This window comes from Dryas octopetala, chromosome 3 (genome assembly GCF_963921425.1).
Source record: "Dryas octopetala chromosome 3, drDryOcto1.1, whole genome shotgun sequence".
Lineage (NCBI taxonomy): Eukaryota > Viridiplantae > Streptophyta > Magnoliopsida > Rosales > Rosaceae > Dryas > Dryas octopetala.
Window position 1 is genome coordinate 21,111,250 of NC_141368.1, and position 15,558 is coordinate 21,126,807.

Below are 15,558 nucleotides of genomic sequence, written 5' to 3' on the forward strand. Positions count from 1 at the left end.
GAATTTTGGTTGAATCCCAAAACAGAGATGAAATGAATGGCATAGAAGGACAACTACCTGCAATGTTTGTTCTGGCGATTGCACTTTTGCTTTCTACACCTCCCTTTTCTCAGCCTCTCTCTTTTTTCTGGATTCCTTTTCTGAAGTTGCTCACCTCATTTTATAGGCAATATGGGACGCTAAGAGATGAGGATGTGATGAGATAACTCATTTGAAATCAAACTGATCTTATCAGGGATTGATAATCTTCAGTTTAAAGTTGATAATTATCTTTCAATTATCTTTTATCATAGAAGTCTCATATTTATCAACTTTATGCATTTCAAAATGTGAAGTTGATGAACAGTTTTTCTTTTATCCAATTTGGCACCAGCCACCTATCTGACGTGGGGCTCTATCCTTTTTTTTTTTTTTTTTGAATTTTTATGGTTAAACATTACCAAATTAAATTTAGTTTAGAACTAATGTTTACATTTTTGGAACCACAAACATGGATTTAATTCACATGTTTAAATTAATGGAAAATTCTTTTCTTTTATACACTTATTATGATTTGAACTATATGCTTATACTTACTTTAATTATTTATAATTAGTTAAATGGTTATACATGCACAAATTGTCTTGTGGAAACAATTAAATTGGTTAAGTGTTTTAATGAGTATTCTTGGATCACATGTGCATTTGCACTTATGCAGAAGTGTAGTTTTATTCTTGAGTTAGGTTTATAATGTCAATATGTAACGCCCCGAACCTCGGGCCCATAAAAATACTGAAACACTACCTTTCAACCCTTTTTCAAACAATGAGTCATGCACTTAACATAATAAATAAATATATTTAACAAATCAGAGTGTAAGCCCAAAAACATTTATATAAAATCACTGTATAAAAACAAACACATAAATCAAAATGGGTCCCACTGCCTCGTCTTCTCCTCACTGCCTCCTCAGCCTGCTTAACCTGCAAAACATTAACCACACTACACCATATCCATGGTACACCGGGTCATTCAAACAAACAACCCGGTAAGCTCACTAGAGCTCGTATGAGTGAAATAACGTAATAATAATTATCTTCAATAATATTCTCAATTTCCAACTCAAAATAATCCACAAAAATATCCATAATTACTCAATCACATCACAATTTCAACAACAATTATCCAAGCATCAAAATAATCATAATTCCTCAAATTCACATCATAATCCCACCAAAAATAATAATAATCATTATGCAAATCAATTGCCTAATCTCCAACTATTAACCTCAACCTCAAATCATTCCCGTCTTAAATAATAACCTCAATGCATAATCATCCTTAATTTCATCCTCAATATTCAAGCCTAGAGTTTACCAAGTCCTAGTAAACAAAGCACACAAGAAATCAAGCAACAATTAAACTAACTAATTTCAGTCACAGTGCAACCACGTGAAATGACCGAAATGCCCTTGGACGACAATACGTTCGGATGTCAAATCAGGCAGCATGACGGCATCGGGAATAAGATTCCCCGAGCCCGTGTACCTTGAATAATGGTTTCTGAAGGTTCCGAAGAGGCATACCGACGAAGAAGACCATCCAAATCGCTGCCACACAAGGCGGAGCTACAGTACCCGTGGCTGGGTCGAAGTCAAATGTTGCCGGAAAAGTCATCAAACAGAAATCCTTCGATCTGCCGCCGTGAGAGGTCGTCGGAGCATAGGGTAACCACGGGGAGGCTCGTCGTGACCTGGGGAAGACAACCCAAGTGGTCCGGAGTCGCGTCGTGGCCTGAAAATGCAGATTTCCGGCGGGGAGGATCGGCCCTGTTCTGCTTTAATTCTCGGTCTACAGTGGTCGACAGGCGAATGGGAGGGCTGCTGGGGGTCGGCGACGGCGAGAAGAGGTCGCCGGTGCCCGTCGCTGGTCGTTGGATGGTCGGACGGTGAAGTGCCGAGAGAGAGGAGTGGCAGAAAGAAGAGGATTGAGGAGAGAGAGAGAGAGAGAGAGAGAGAGAGAGAGAGAGAGTGAGAGAGGAGAGAGAAAATCCAAAATGAAATCTGATTTTTGAGTTTTAAAACCTACTTTCGTAAAAATTACAAGTTTGCTCTCACTTCACATGTCCGTATTTTTCAAACCGTAACTCCGATCGACGCGTGCTTCGTGTCTACGAACTCGTGAACTCGAGACCTATCCAACGTGCCCAAAGTCAAAGACGAAAGCCACTAACTTTAAAAGTCAACTTTTGGGTCAAGCCCAATTTAAAACAAAATTTAAAAATCAATTCAAAACCTTTTTATTTTCCAAATAAATTCCATATATAAATCCTTAAAATAAATTCGCAAAATATTTAAAATAAATCTTTGAAAAATACGGGATCTCACACAATATTGACCAGCCTACACAAGTAAGACTAAAGCCCTAGGTTACTTAATCAATAGGAGAATAGAATGAACCCTAGGTGAGGTGTAATGATGTTCATAGTTTAAGAGAGGATTGAGTGTATTTTCAGCAAATTGAAAATAAAAGAGGAAAATCTAATCATAATTTTTATTTAAGTGGATTAAAACAAGACAAAGCCTTGGATTGGTTAAATGGGCTGCTAAGCCTAGTATATTAGGCTAACCACTCATTAAAGTAGGCCTTAAGAGATTGGCCAGCCACTTAGAGCCTTCTTGGGAAACCAAAAGCCTTGACAAGCCATCCCCAAAACCCCTTTTCCACGCAAAAAAACTGAACATGAAGAGGTGACTCTTTATTTCCTTCCAACAGCCATATCCTTCCTTATTAAACAAGCCTCCATTCAAACAACCATTCACACAATTAACGAGAGACAGAGAAAGGAAAAAAGAGGAATTCAAGAATTCAAGAAAGAAGAAGGAGGAGTGCAGCCTACACTGCCTTCGAAAGGATTCCTGGTAAGAAACCTTCAAACCAATCTCTCAAGTTATTCAATATCAGTACTTAGGATTAGAATGGTGGTAGGATGGTTAAGATAAGTTGCATTTCGAAAATCTATAGGCTTCCATGTTTTAAAAATCTTGCTTGGCTGATTTTTCAATTTTCTGACCCTACTTCCATGTTTTCAATGTATGCATTAATCCTTTTGAAAATTGACAAAATTGTTTATTGTGAGAAACTAGACATCTTAACCTTTCTTTAGAATCAAGAATCACTCAAATCCAATTTGTTATGAATTTATAGTGAATTTTGCAAGTTGCTGCGTTTTCTACATGTATTCAAAAAGGGAAGCCTTAGGTTTTTATGCATGAATTTTGATTTGAAATTGTTACAGTAGCTTTTAAATGTGATTTCAAACATTTTTCCATTAGTTTTACTCGATTTGGTTCAGAATACACAAAAATGAGATTTTTTACCATATGAACAATGTTTACGCAGAAAATTCAGTTTCTGGTGTGAGATTTAGCACTTTAAAAACCCCACTTTCACAATTCCAAATGTTTTGAAAGGTTTTGTTCATCAGTATCCATATGTCTTCTAACTGACGGTGAAAAATCGTATTCAAATGATTTTTGTACGATTTTATAAAATTCATGGAGCAGGTACTGCTCTTTTGACATTTTTAAGATATCAATGAAGTGCCAAACTACCATTTTTCATTTTGAGACCTTGGCTTAAATTGTTGGTTTGAGTAAGTCACAAATCACCCCTGGGATTGTTCTAGGAACAGGAGGGAGTCCAATTACCCTTGGATCAAGTTTTGGGTAGTCAAACCCCTTGGTTTTGAACTAAAAATCAACTTGCAGCATACCCTTTTATTATTTTGATTTTCCTTTCAACTTTTGGCTTTGCAAAAGGTATTTTGATATGATTTGAAACTTGTTTGAGGTCAAATGTTGATTGTTTGTGAATTAGGGATCTCTGATGCAACTAAACTTGTCCATTAAGCCATTAAAACCTATAAAACCCTAATTTTGTTTAGAGAATGTCAATTATGATTTTGTTATGTTTTAAACTAGGGAGACAACTTTCTTGGAGTTGCAGCAAGGGCAGGAACTACACTTGAGGTAGGGGGAGCTAGTCTACTTAAACCCTATGGTTTTTATCATATTTATATCTGTATGTATATGTGTTTATGTTTGTAATTGTGCTTTTGATACTGAATGCATGGCATTGTATTGTTGTAACGCCTCAAAATCGGGCCCATAAAAATACTGAACATCGATCAAACTTTTAAATTTGTTTCCTCTTTCTTTTGAGCCATGCACAACAACATAAGTAAATACAATTTTAGCAAAAAACATTTAAACGAAAACATTGTGTAAAAACAATTAAATAAAACTCCTGAGTCCACTGCCCCGTCTTCTCCCCACTGCTTCCTTAGCTTGCTTAATCTGCAAAACAACTACAACCACACTGAATAGGGCTTGACCCAACCCCAGCCAAAATAAAAAGGGTTTTGATTTAAATTTTTATTTATTTTTGTTTGGGCTTGACCCAAAGTTGACTTTTAAAATAAATGGGCTTTCGATTTTGACTTTGGGTCCGTTGAATAGGTTTCGAGCCCACGAGTTCATAGACACGTAGCACGTATCATTTCGAGTTACGATTTGAAAGTTACAGACATGTGAAGTGAGGGGCAATTTTGTAAAATTATAAAAGTGAGTTTTTAAATACCCTAAATCAGAAAATTTTTCTGATTTCTCTCTCTCTCTCTCTCTCTCTCTCTCTCTCTCTCCCCCCGGAACTCTCTCCCACTCCACTCCCGCACCCCTCCCCTACACGCACTAACCCCAGCCACCCCCACTCACCATCGCCGACCACTCTGCCGGCCTTGATCTCCGGCGTACACCCCGGCGCCGACCCCTTTCCCCCCAAGCTCACCCACTATCTCCTCATTCTCTCTCCCCGTGTTTCCCTCTCTCTGCAATTTCTCTGTGCGCAGCCACCCACCATTAACGCCGGCCTCCTCTCGCAGTCGCCAACCTTCGGCGAGCCTCCCCCAACGCCGACCAGCTCAGCTCGGGCCTCCTCCAGCCAGCCCAGCCCGCGCGCACAGAAAACCCAGCACTTTGGCTCCCCTTTGTCTCGTCGGATTCTGACCAATTTCCAGCGCCAATCACCTCCCTTTTAGGTGAGTTTCTTCCTCTTCTATTTGGGCTTTCACTTCCTTTGGTTTGTAGTTTAAAAACCTTGAATTTTGAAACTTGAAATTTTGGATTATAGAGCCATTTCGGATTTCCTTTGGGTTTCAAATTTAGGGTCGTTATTGGTGTTGGTTTTGGATAAATTACATCCTTAGGAACCTCAAATGTGGATTAAGATTGGAAGGTCGAGTGGGTTTGAGAAATTTGGCATTTTTGGCTGAAAAATTGGTTTTGGAGCAACCATTTTATGGGGCACCCAGTGTGATTTCGAAAACCCAATGTGATTTCGTGAATGTAGGTTTATTTTAGAACGATCCTTGAGTGGGTTATTTGATCTTGACTGCTTTGAGTGTTGTTAGAGAAAGCTGAAACTGTTTGGGGCAAAAATGTGAGACTTTACCGATGTCGAAATGGCTCTAGGACGAGCTTTCCGAATCGAAGTGAGTCTCGGACAAGTGTCTTTTTAAGTTTGGGATTTGTTTTGGATCTTTGGGTGAACTTAGGTTGAGCCGGAAAGTTTTGAGACGGTTTAGGAATAGGTTAGAGAGTGTATAGTTTTGAGAAAAATGATTTATAACCGTTACGTTGAGCGTGAGTTTAGCAGGACGTTAGGATTAACACACACACACAAAATTTAATGTATTGGAGTTGAGACTAATTTCATATTTTATCGTTTATGTTATAGGTGAGACGACAGAAGTTCGCGACGATCTGGCGGAGGATTGAAGTTAGATTTTCTCACTGTGAGTGGACTTTTGTTTTTCGAATTGGTTTGCACATCTTATAAATTAATTCTATTATGCATAATATCTTGAATTGATTTGGGATTTGATCAATGACGATGAATTTCGAATTTCAAATGTGTTCATAAATAAGTTTTTAAACCATATAGTTACATGTTAGTTTTAGCGAGTTGTTGGGCTTTGGGAAAGGAATTTGGTTTCTCATTTTATATACAAGGTTCATTTAATATTTCGGTTTTGTCGAAAAGTATTATTTTGATCTCTGTATATTGAATTTGATTCGAATTTTATATGTTGGCTTATGGATTTAAATTCGTAAAAGGGTTTTCAATGATATTTCTCTCGACGGGAAAATGATTTATGTTTGGTTATGAACGATGGTTTTCAAACCACCTTTGCAGTACCCTCCAGGTTATCAGATTTAGATAGGTCTTTGGGACCCATCACGGCACACATATAGGCTTTGGGCCGTGTGTCGGGATGCTTCGCCCTTTGGGGGCTGCTCTACGTGCACGTATGACAGAATTGCCTGCACGTGTTGGATTTCACTCCACACGTGTGTATGACCAGGATATTGCCTGTCAGTGCGATGCAGGAATTCCGCACAAGTATATGGCCAGGTTATTCAGGGTATAAGCATGGTGGAAATGAAATTGTTATTTTCAAGAGTTAAATATGATTTTAAGTGAGAAATTCTTTTAAATGTTGTCAAGGTTACTGCTACGATGCTTTTTATGGTTCTTTTATTTTAGAAAATTGTTATCTTGAGAAAATATATATTGTTTTATTAGATTTCTTAAGTTTAAATAGACTTTGTGATTTTAAAACTGGGGGATTTCAAAGAGTGACGTGAGGTCTTAGAGTTAAATGTAGTTATAAAGGGTTTTCTGAAAAAATATTTAAACCTTTGGTTTCATTTTCATTAAACTGTCCACTCACTAAGTTATCTCACAAGTTATTTTGCTTTGTCTTAAATTGTCCCCTCAGGTAGTAGCTTTGGTGGAGGTCGAGGCAATAACGTCGAGGCATTTACGTCCATCTTCTTATTCTGACCCTGTAGGCGCTATTTAATTTTTGTAGAAATTTCTTGTAATAGAATAGTGGCTCTGATAACCACTCTTAAACTTTAAGTTGGTTTTCTTTGAAATTGTTGGGTCTGAGACCCTTTTTGGTTGTGGTAGAGGTGGTTGATGATTTAGAAGTGTTTTTACAGGTTTTGAAATTTTTGGGTTAGTCTATTTTCAGGGGAGGTTCTGCCGAATTTTCGGTAGGATTTTCCTTGATTTTGGATTCCCGTAGGACCCCGTCGGGTTTCAGGGTGGAATCCAGGGGTGGTCCTGTCACCAAGTCCTAGCCAAACCAATTCCTAGCAAACAAATGCACACAAGCACACAAAGCAACGAAAAAGACTATATAATTTCACTCACAGTGCAACCACGTGAAATGACCGTAATGCCTTGGACGACAATACGCTCGGATGTCAAATCCGGTAGCATGACGGCATCGGGAATAGGATTCCCCGAGCCCGTGTACTTGTTAAGACCAGACAACCAACAATTTCACAAAACCAGAAATACAAATGGGTCGTTAAACGACCGAAACGGTCGGCCGCCACCCTACACGGTGGCTACCCGACCTAGAACAGCACCCCAAACGGTTCAAAAACAACAACGAAACTTAAATAATGGTTTCTGAAGGTTCCGAAGAGGCATACCGATGAAGAAGACCACCCAAATCTCCGCCACACAAGGTGGAGCTACAGTACCCGTGGTTGCAAAATGATGATTTTGAAATGGATTCATAATTGGCTCAATCCTCCAATACAGAACTAAAGAGCATGAAGAGATGAGCCAAATCGATACCTAGGTCGAAGTCAAATGTCACCGGAATCGCTCGAACTCGCCGGAAAAGTCATTAAACATAAATCCTTCAATCTGTCGCCGTGAGAGGTCGTCGGAGCATAGGGTAACCACAGGGAGGCTCGTCATGACCTGGGGAAGAGAACCCAAGTGGCTCGGAGTCGCGTCGTGGCCGGAAAATGCAGATCACCGGCGGGGAGGATCGGCCCTGTTTTGCGTTGATTCTCGGTCTACAGTGGTCGGCCGGTGAAGGGGAGGGCTACTAGGGATCGGCGACGACGAGAGGAGGTTGCCGGTGCCCGTCGCTGGTCGTTGGGTGGTGGGACGGTGAAGTGCCGAGAGAGAGGAGTGGCGGAGAGGAGAGGACCGGGGAGAGAGAGAGAGAGAGAGAGAGAGAGAGAGAGAGAGAGAGAGAGAGAGAGAGAGAGAGAGAGAAGAGAGGAGAGAGAACCCAAAATGAAATCTGATTTTTGAGTTTTAAAACTCACCTTTGTAAAAATTACAAGTTTGCCACTCACTTCACATGTCCGTATCTTTCAAACCGTAACTCCGATGCGTGCTTCGTGTCTACGGGGTCTCACAATTGTGTTTCCAAATAAATTCTGAAAATCCTTAAAATAAATTCGCAAAATATTTAAAATAATTATCTGGAAAATACGGGGTCTTACAATTGTGTTTAAAATGCTTAAAATGAGTTTGGAGTTAATCGATCCCTAAGTTGACATGCTATCAATTTAATCTTCCTTAATTTCATAATCTCTATTTATTTTGTTTTGAGCTGTTCACTTTGAGAGAACCAACATGATATGACATGTTGATGACTTCAACTTGTTTCACCATGTTAGGAAAGTAATATGAAATTAGTAATCAAATTAGATTGATCAGGTTTATGCAGTTTGCTTTGTTGAACAACAAGCTTTGTATTTTAAACTAAATCAACATATGTAAGCAGGTTCATGACTTCAACTTGCCCTAAACAAAAATGAGAACTTATACTGAGTTAAGTTTTGACTTAGGAATGTACCAAAACATCTAGTAAGAATAATAAGGCCTGCATAATTGGAACTTCCATGTTTACATAATAGGTTGACTTGAATTACAGCCTTAACATTTCTGATTAAGTATTATGCATGATTTTAGGTTTGTGAAACTAGTAAGGCTTAAAACCAATAGTTAAATTGCATAAGTTGGAAACTGGGTAATCCTTTTGGTTTCAGATTAAGGATAGAGTTCAGTTTGAGGATTCAATTCATTGCTTATATTGCATTAAACCTATTTGTTACAACATGTATATTTGAATTGTGAAGTGAACTTGGATTTGCATATATGAAATTTTTTATGGTTAAATACATATGCATTATATTAAATTGGTTGATTTTGGGCAGATTTCCTTACTTAGGGATCTGCCATTGCATTAAATTAGCATTCATAGATTTTTAATCAAGAATGTATACTCTAATGTGTTTTGAGTGTTACCTACTTAATTATTAGTAGGAAATGAGGATAGGGGTAATGAAAATTACAAATTAGGGACAAGTCCACTGTATTTGAATCTTGACAAGTTTGTTTTGAAATGGAGAAAAGGTACGCATTGCATTGTACTTTACCTTTAAACATGCAATTACATTTCATGAATTAATTATTAGTTGATTGTGAGACTTGTTGAAATATGCAAACTGTTATTACAACCCGAGACCAAGAAATGATCTCCTTGTTTGAATTATATCAATGTCTTGTACTAAGAACCTCAAACGAAGTTAATGTGAAATCTTATTATAAGTTCCACATAGTTTACTTTGTTTGAAACTTGTTAAAATTGTTGAGTGCCTTATAATTGCTATGCTTCTGATTCTGGCAAGTTTGAAAAAAATGTTTATTAAAGCCTTACTTTCATAACTAAAACTACTTTGAAAAGTTTGGAAATGATTTGGACTAGTTGAGTAAATGATCAGCTGTTTTTGGTGATGCTCACCCCTGCACAGTTTACTAAGTGCAGCAAACCCTATGATTTAAGATGGTTAGCTTGGTGGATCTTACAAGTTCTGAGAGAGTAAGGAGCAGTTGGAGAGAGAGGTCTCCAAGTGTAGAAGTTCCAACGCCACCAACATCCCATTACTCGAGTGAAGAGGATCCTAGCATAGATGAGTGTGTAACAACCCCTTTCATATTCACTACAAGAAAACAGGGGTTTGGCAATGATTGAAAGTCGTTGTCTAAAGCTTACAATTTGTTGCCTAAACCTATCGGCAACAAAATTTTGCCGTTGCCATGGGCGTTGCCCTAGGACCCTTGCCAATGACTATAGGCAACCAGTTTGGCGGTTGTTGCTAATTTTGCAACGAGTTAGCAAAGAATATTTCGTTACCGATTCTGGCATAGAAAACCAAATTCGAGGGATATTTTGCTACAATCACCGCGTTGCCTATGGTATTATGCAACAACGTCGTCGTTGCCTCATCAATTTATAGGCAACCACTATGTTGTTGCTTAATCATTGCGGTGAAATTCTATGGTGTTGCCTATGCTATCAAGCAACGACTCTATTGTTGCTCAAGTATACAATATGCAAGGACTATGTCATTGCCTAATCTGTTTCGCAACCATGTCATAGTTGCATTTTCCCTCAAAAGGCAACAAGGTTTAGTCATTGCCTAATCTTTTTGGCAACCAGCCTATGTCATCGTTGCCTTTTCCTTCAAAGGCAAGATGGGTTCGTCCTTGGCTAATCTTCTTTGCAACTATGTCATCGTTGCATTTTTCCTCAAAAGGCAACATGGTTTTGTCCTTGCCTAATGTTTTTGGCAACCAACCCATGTCATCGTTTCCTTTTCCCTCAAAAGGCAAGATGGATTGGTTCTTGGCTAATCTTCTTTGTAACCATGTCATCGTTGCGTTTTCCCTCAATTGGCAACATGATTATCGTTCCTTTTGAGGTGCATAACGTGATTTCCTTTTAGAATTGGCAACGAATAATTTTTTAATGATCAATTATTTATTTTAATTCATTCTCATAAATATAAATAATGCTATAAATATTTCAACATATAAAAATTAAAATCCTAATAAAGCTTCATAATTTAATAACAGATGTAATGTGATTTCTAAATGTTAGAAAATGATAACTTGTTCACATACTTGTCTAAGAAAATACTTAAACACAAATGTAAGCTCGAAAAAAAAAAACTAACTAAATCAAATTTCATCCTCATTCTCACTAGTACTGTCTGCAAGCTGACTGTCATTTATACCATCTCTAGATTGTTGAGGAGTGTGACTGGGAGTCAGTTACTCATAGATAGATCCGTTGCTACTATTGCACATTTAAGATCCTTTAAAAGCTTGCAACTCAGATCTTAGTTCAACATTCTCATTTTGCAAAGTCTTCAAGCCGTCAACAAGTTGTTTCATCATGTTTTGCATCTCCATCCAACCATCAAATGAAGGCCCAGATGCAGCAGTGGAGTAGGAGGAGGAAGATTTGTCCAGACAAGGAAAAGCACCAAGACCACATACGGTTCTACCTTTCACCCCGAGTTCCTCAGCGCAGATCCCATACTAAACTTCCAAAGGCACTTGTATGGAATCCGCTTGAGTACCCTCAGGTGCTTCCTGAGCCATACTCAACTTGACTGCATCCCTCTTTTTCTCCATTTTTTCCTACAGTTTAAAAATTATACTGAAGAGGTTGAACTAAAAGTAAACAGTAGAATGCAATAGTGTTATGAAGAATATTTATATGAAATAGCAGTGTTGGTATATCATCCACTCTTCAACCCAATTGCATAATTTATATGGAAATTTCCCTGGCATATTTTCATTCAATGACTTACATGTTTCTCTCTAGCTTCATCAGTAGTCCATTGTTGATTCTTGGTAACGTACATATCCTTCCAATTATCAATAAAAGATGGGACATTGCCCTCCTATATTAAAAATACAAAAGGAAAAAACAACTTGATTAGTGGCAAAAATACATATATATTATACAGGCAGACAACATATATAAAAAGAAAGACAAGAAAGCCAAAAAAGTCAAGAGAGAACAGAGAAAAGTAAAAAACTAAAAGTTTAAAACCATTAAACCAACCAACCACATGATTTCGCACAAGTCTGTGGGATCCTCAATGGATCTCAAAGTTCACACTTAAATTTCTTTAATTGACGGAAAAGAAAACAAAAAACAAAGATTAATTAAAAGAGGAAAAAGATCCCTCAGAACTTAATATAGAGGTAAATATACGGTATACCAAAAAGAATTTGCTTTTCATGATCTGCAGAGCTGTAGGCTAGCTGCTCTTCTCTATTACACACATATCTAATTTCCTTCATTGTTTCCACACTTCTCTTAGTTTAGACACAAGTAAGAAATCTATGGTTTAGTTGTTTTATTTTTCAATGAAAAAATAATGAGACAAGGAGGAGATAGAACATAAATAACTTGGATTTTATAGTTCAGTAATTTCCACAAGAGTGAAATAATTAAATTTACCTTAGCCTTCTGCAGAACATGCTGGACAAATGGTTTTGCACCTCCACGATGGTTGCTCGGTCGTTTATTACGGTTGTTGGAATAGGTTTTAGAAATTTTCTACAATAGAAGATATATTAATTATAGTTTTTTGTTCATTCGTGGAATAAATATTACAAATATATATGCATCAAAAAAGGATGGATTAAAATATACCAAGAATTCTGGATCTGTATACACATTGTCACATAGCCAATGCCATTGATCTAGTAGTCTATCAAACCATAAACCTTTCTTAGGAGGTGTATCTCGTCCATGCTCAGGTGTCTCACAGTTCTGGTAATACTTAAACAATCTATTCTTGAAGCGTGTGTATCCTGACTCCATATTCTTATCAATATATTCAACTAGATATTGGAGGGTCAAGTCTACATCAAACTTCACCTAAGATGAAATGCATAAAAATATTAGGATAAAAGTTATGAATATTCGAAGCATTACTTAGGTGAAAAAGTTAATGCCTCCTTGCACACACTCAGAATAAATGAAAAAAAATTATGAGATTGGAAAAATAAATACATAAACATAAAGATGAATCAACTACCAAAATATTACCAGCAATGCCTTTCACATTAGCCTTTTCTGCTCCTCAGTAATTTTAGACCACCCTTGAACACATACATATATCTCTCTCCGAATAGTACAACATATCTCGCTGGTGAACTTAGGTACCATGTCATTGTTAGTAGGGATCTTGAAAACAGGGTGAAATGACATTGAAATTCGCCTCCCCTCATTAGCCTCCATAATGTCATGGAGTCCTTTTCCATACGTTGCACCACGCTTCCTTTTAATGGCAGTAGTTTCTACACAACCAAAAAACATTACAATCATCTTAATACTAATATAGACTAAAGTAAATATAGGAGTAACTTTATGTACCTGAAACCCCAGGTGCAAGCAGTTGTGGGTCTGACTGTGGAAGTGACTGTGTCTGCTAAAGTGTTGTCTGGTGCCAACCCATTAATGGCATTGTGTGGAGGTGTTGGTGCCAGCGGTGCTGACTCTGGAGCATTGGTGCCAACTAGAGATGTGGTGCTAATTGAAGGGTGGTTGAGGTGGAGCAGTAGTCTGAGCTGGAGGAGTTCGTCCAGCAGCAGAATTGTTGCCAGTTAAGCTAGTGGCGCTGGCTGGAGGAGTAGTGCGAGCTGGAGGGGTGTTGCTAGCTGAGATAGTGGCACCGGCTGGAGGAGTATTGCGAGCTGGAGGAGTGTTGCCAACTGAGTTAGTGGTGCTGGCTGGGAGAGGTGCATTTGAAGCACATCTCTTTGCTTTCTTCCCACAGGTCTCCATAAATTTATAACAATGCAAAAAAATGAATAAAAAATATTAGGTTATCATGAGGTTCTAGTTGATAAGAAACATTAATAATACAACAATAATATTACATGGATATTACAGCTACAAAGAATGTGTGTACTCATTGTTTTTATTATTTTGGTCGTGAGTTTATTTCAAAACTAGAATTGAAGGCAGCTGTTAGTTTCTAGGATTTGTTATATTGGCTAGGTTCCTTGTCAAAACAATTGTATTAATTTGTATTTAATCACTCACAAGCTCTAGGCTAGATTAAGGACAAGTTCTGCTGCATTGAAGAAGTCAAGAATGAACAAAGACACAAGGTATACTGCACTTCATTCATTTCATGAAATTAACAGTTTTTTGTCTAATTGACTAGTCACTCACTGATCATAAAGAACAATGTTTTTCACGTACAGTGGTTGATATTTAAGTCACAGTCGCTACAGTGGGTCCATTTCGGGTTTTGCTTTTTAAGCCCAATTCTTTGAAAGCCCATGTTCTGTTTAGTACTAGACATGCATGTGCATTGCACATGGCTTGGTTCCCCTACTGTAGCAATCAGATCTGATTGCATCTTTGCCATTCACGCCACACACCTTCACACATCAGCACTATTCATCATCTTCCTCATTTCTGATTTTTAAAGCAAAATTCCTTTTTACAGCTGCTTATTCCTATCCTTAGTAATACTAGGATACCCCTCTAGGACAAAGGGAATATGCCCCTCATCCGTCTCTTGTGGACAGCCATTGATTGGCTTCCACGTGGCTTGGGCGAACATGAATGTTGCGTGGGTGTGTACGGGTATATTGGGTATGCTGTTCAGATCTTTTAGTGGGTGTTCATGAGCATTTTTGAGCGTGTATTTTCGGTGCTCACTGCTGGGTATTTTCAAGGCTAAGTGCTCATCTTTAATATTTTCAGAAAATGGTCTTTTAATTCTTGAAAAATCACAAAGAGATTTTCTGAACTTGTTTTTGTTAAATCTAAAATTCTATATGGGTTTGAGTGCTTAAATGTCTTCATACATTCTTCAAACACATTCATTTTAGATTTAAGTTGAAGGATTCAATATCAATCTTTTCATGCCGATAGCTTGAGAAGGTTGATCTTTGTTTGTGAATCCTACATTTGCATATCATGTTCATGCATTGATGAATCTACTGACTTGGTGCAAATTGGTGCCATGAGTTGATGAGCTTGGAGTGGAGCTGCCTTCTTCATGAATGACCAATTGCCTTGCGTATGGAAGTTGCACAAAGGGGTAAGAAAGCTGCCACTTAGTCTAGGACTTAGTGATTGAGCTTGTGTGCTGTGTGCTCCCTTTTGTATTGAACTTCTCATTTAGTGGATTGCCTGGTCAGCTGGATAGACCCCCAGTTTTTACCCTTTGTGGTTTTTCTGGGTGAACATCTTGTGTGTATTTGTCTTCCCTGTTTGTGTTGTTATGCTTACTGACTCACTCAACTTTTAAACACAAATCTGTACTGTAGCTATATGCTTGAAATTGATATATCCCTCATATAACTGTCTAGCTAATCACACACCACTGTAGTTGTGGATAACACTGGGATGCCTACTGTGATGGGTCCTCTGAGTGTGTAGGATGTCACGTGATCCTTGGTGTGTTTGATTTTTGTTGTTTGCAGAAGTGATTTTTGGTTTTTAGAAGTCAATCCTGAGTTTCATATTGTAGTTACTGAACCGTCTGAGTTGTGTTTGTTTGACGAGTTCGTGAGTGATCACCTAAACCAAAAATTGGGGTCCGATCACTGAAAGTGAAATTAATCAAGTTTATTAAGTGAACAGATCACCTAAATTAAACTTTCAGCAGCATTAAGTTAAAATGGTAATACTACTAAATGAAACACTTTGATGCTAATTTTGAACAATAAGAATTCTTCTACTTGTTAATATATAGTACAACTATCTAGTATATATATATATATATATATATATATATATAGAGCAATTCATTCTCATCATTATATATATGTTATTACATTAGATAGGCTCCTCAAAAGTTTCACCTTTAT

The 15,558-nt window shown here is 37.8% G+C and overlaps 1 long non-coding RNA gene and 1 pseudogene across 2 annotated transcripts; one reads left to right on the forward strand and one right to left on the reverse strand.

Moving 5' to 3' along the window:
- Positions 1 to 4,751: 4,751 nt before the first annotated feature.
- On the forward strand, positions 4,752 to 6,905 carry LOC147291746 (uncharacterized). Its single transcript, XR_015121541.1, has 3 exons — positions 4,752 to 5,077; positions 5,776 to 5,833; positions 6,821 to 6,905. It is a non-coding gene; the product is annotated as an uncharacterized LOC147291746 (long non-coding RNA).
- Positions 6,906 to 10,953: 4,048 nt separating this feature from the next.
- Positions 10,954 to 13,513, reverse strand: LOC147291747 (uncharacterized; annotated as a pseudogene). The gene is made up of 8 exons (XR_015121113.1): positions 13,330 to 13,513; positions 13,110 to 13,226; positions 12,792 to 13,026; positions 12,682 to 12,694; positions 12,377 to 12,604; positions 12,080 to 12,280; positions 11,523 to 11,615; positions 10,954 to 11,349 (listed from the first exon to the last, which is right to left on the reverse strand). The product of XR_015121113.1 is annotated as an uncharacterized LOC147291747 (transcript).
- Between the last annotated feature and the right edge of the window lie 2,045 nt (positions 13,514 to 15,558).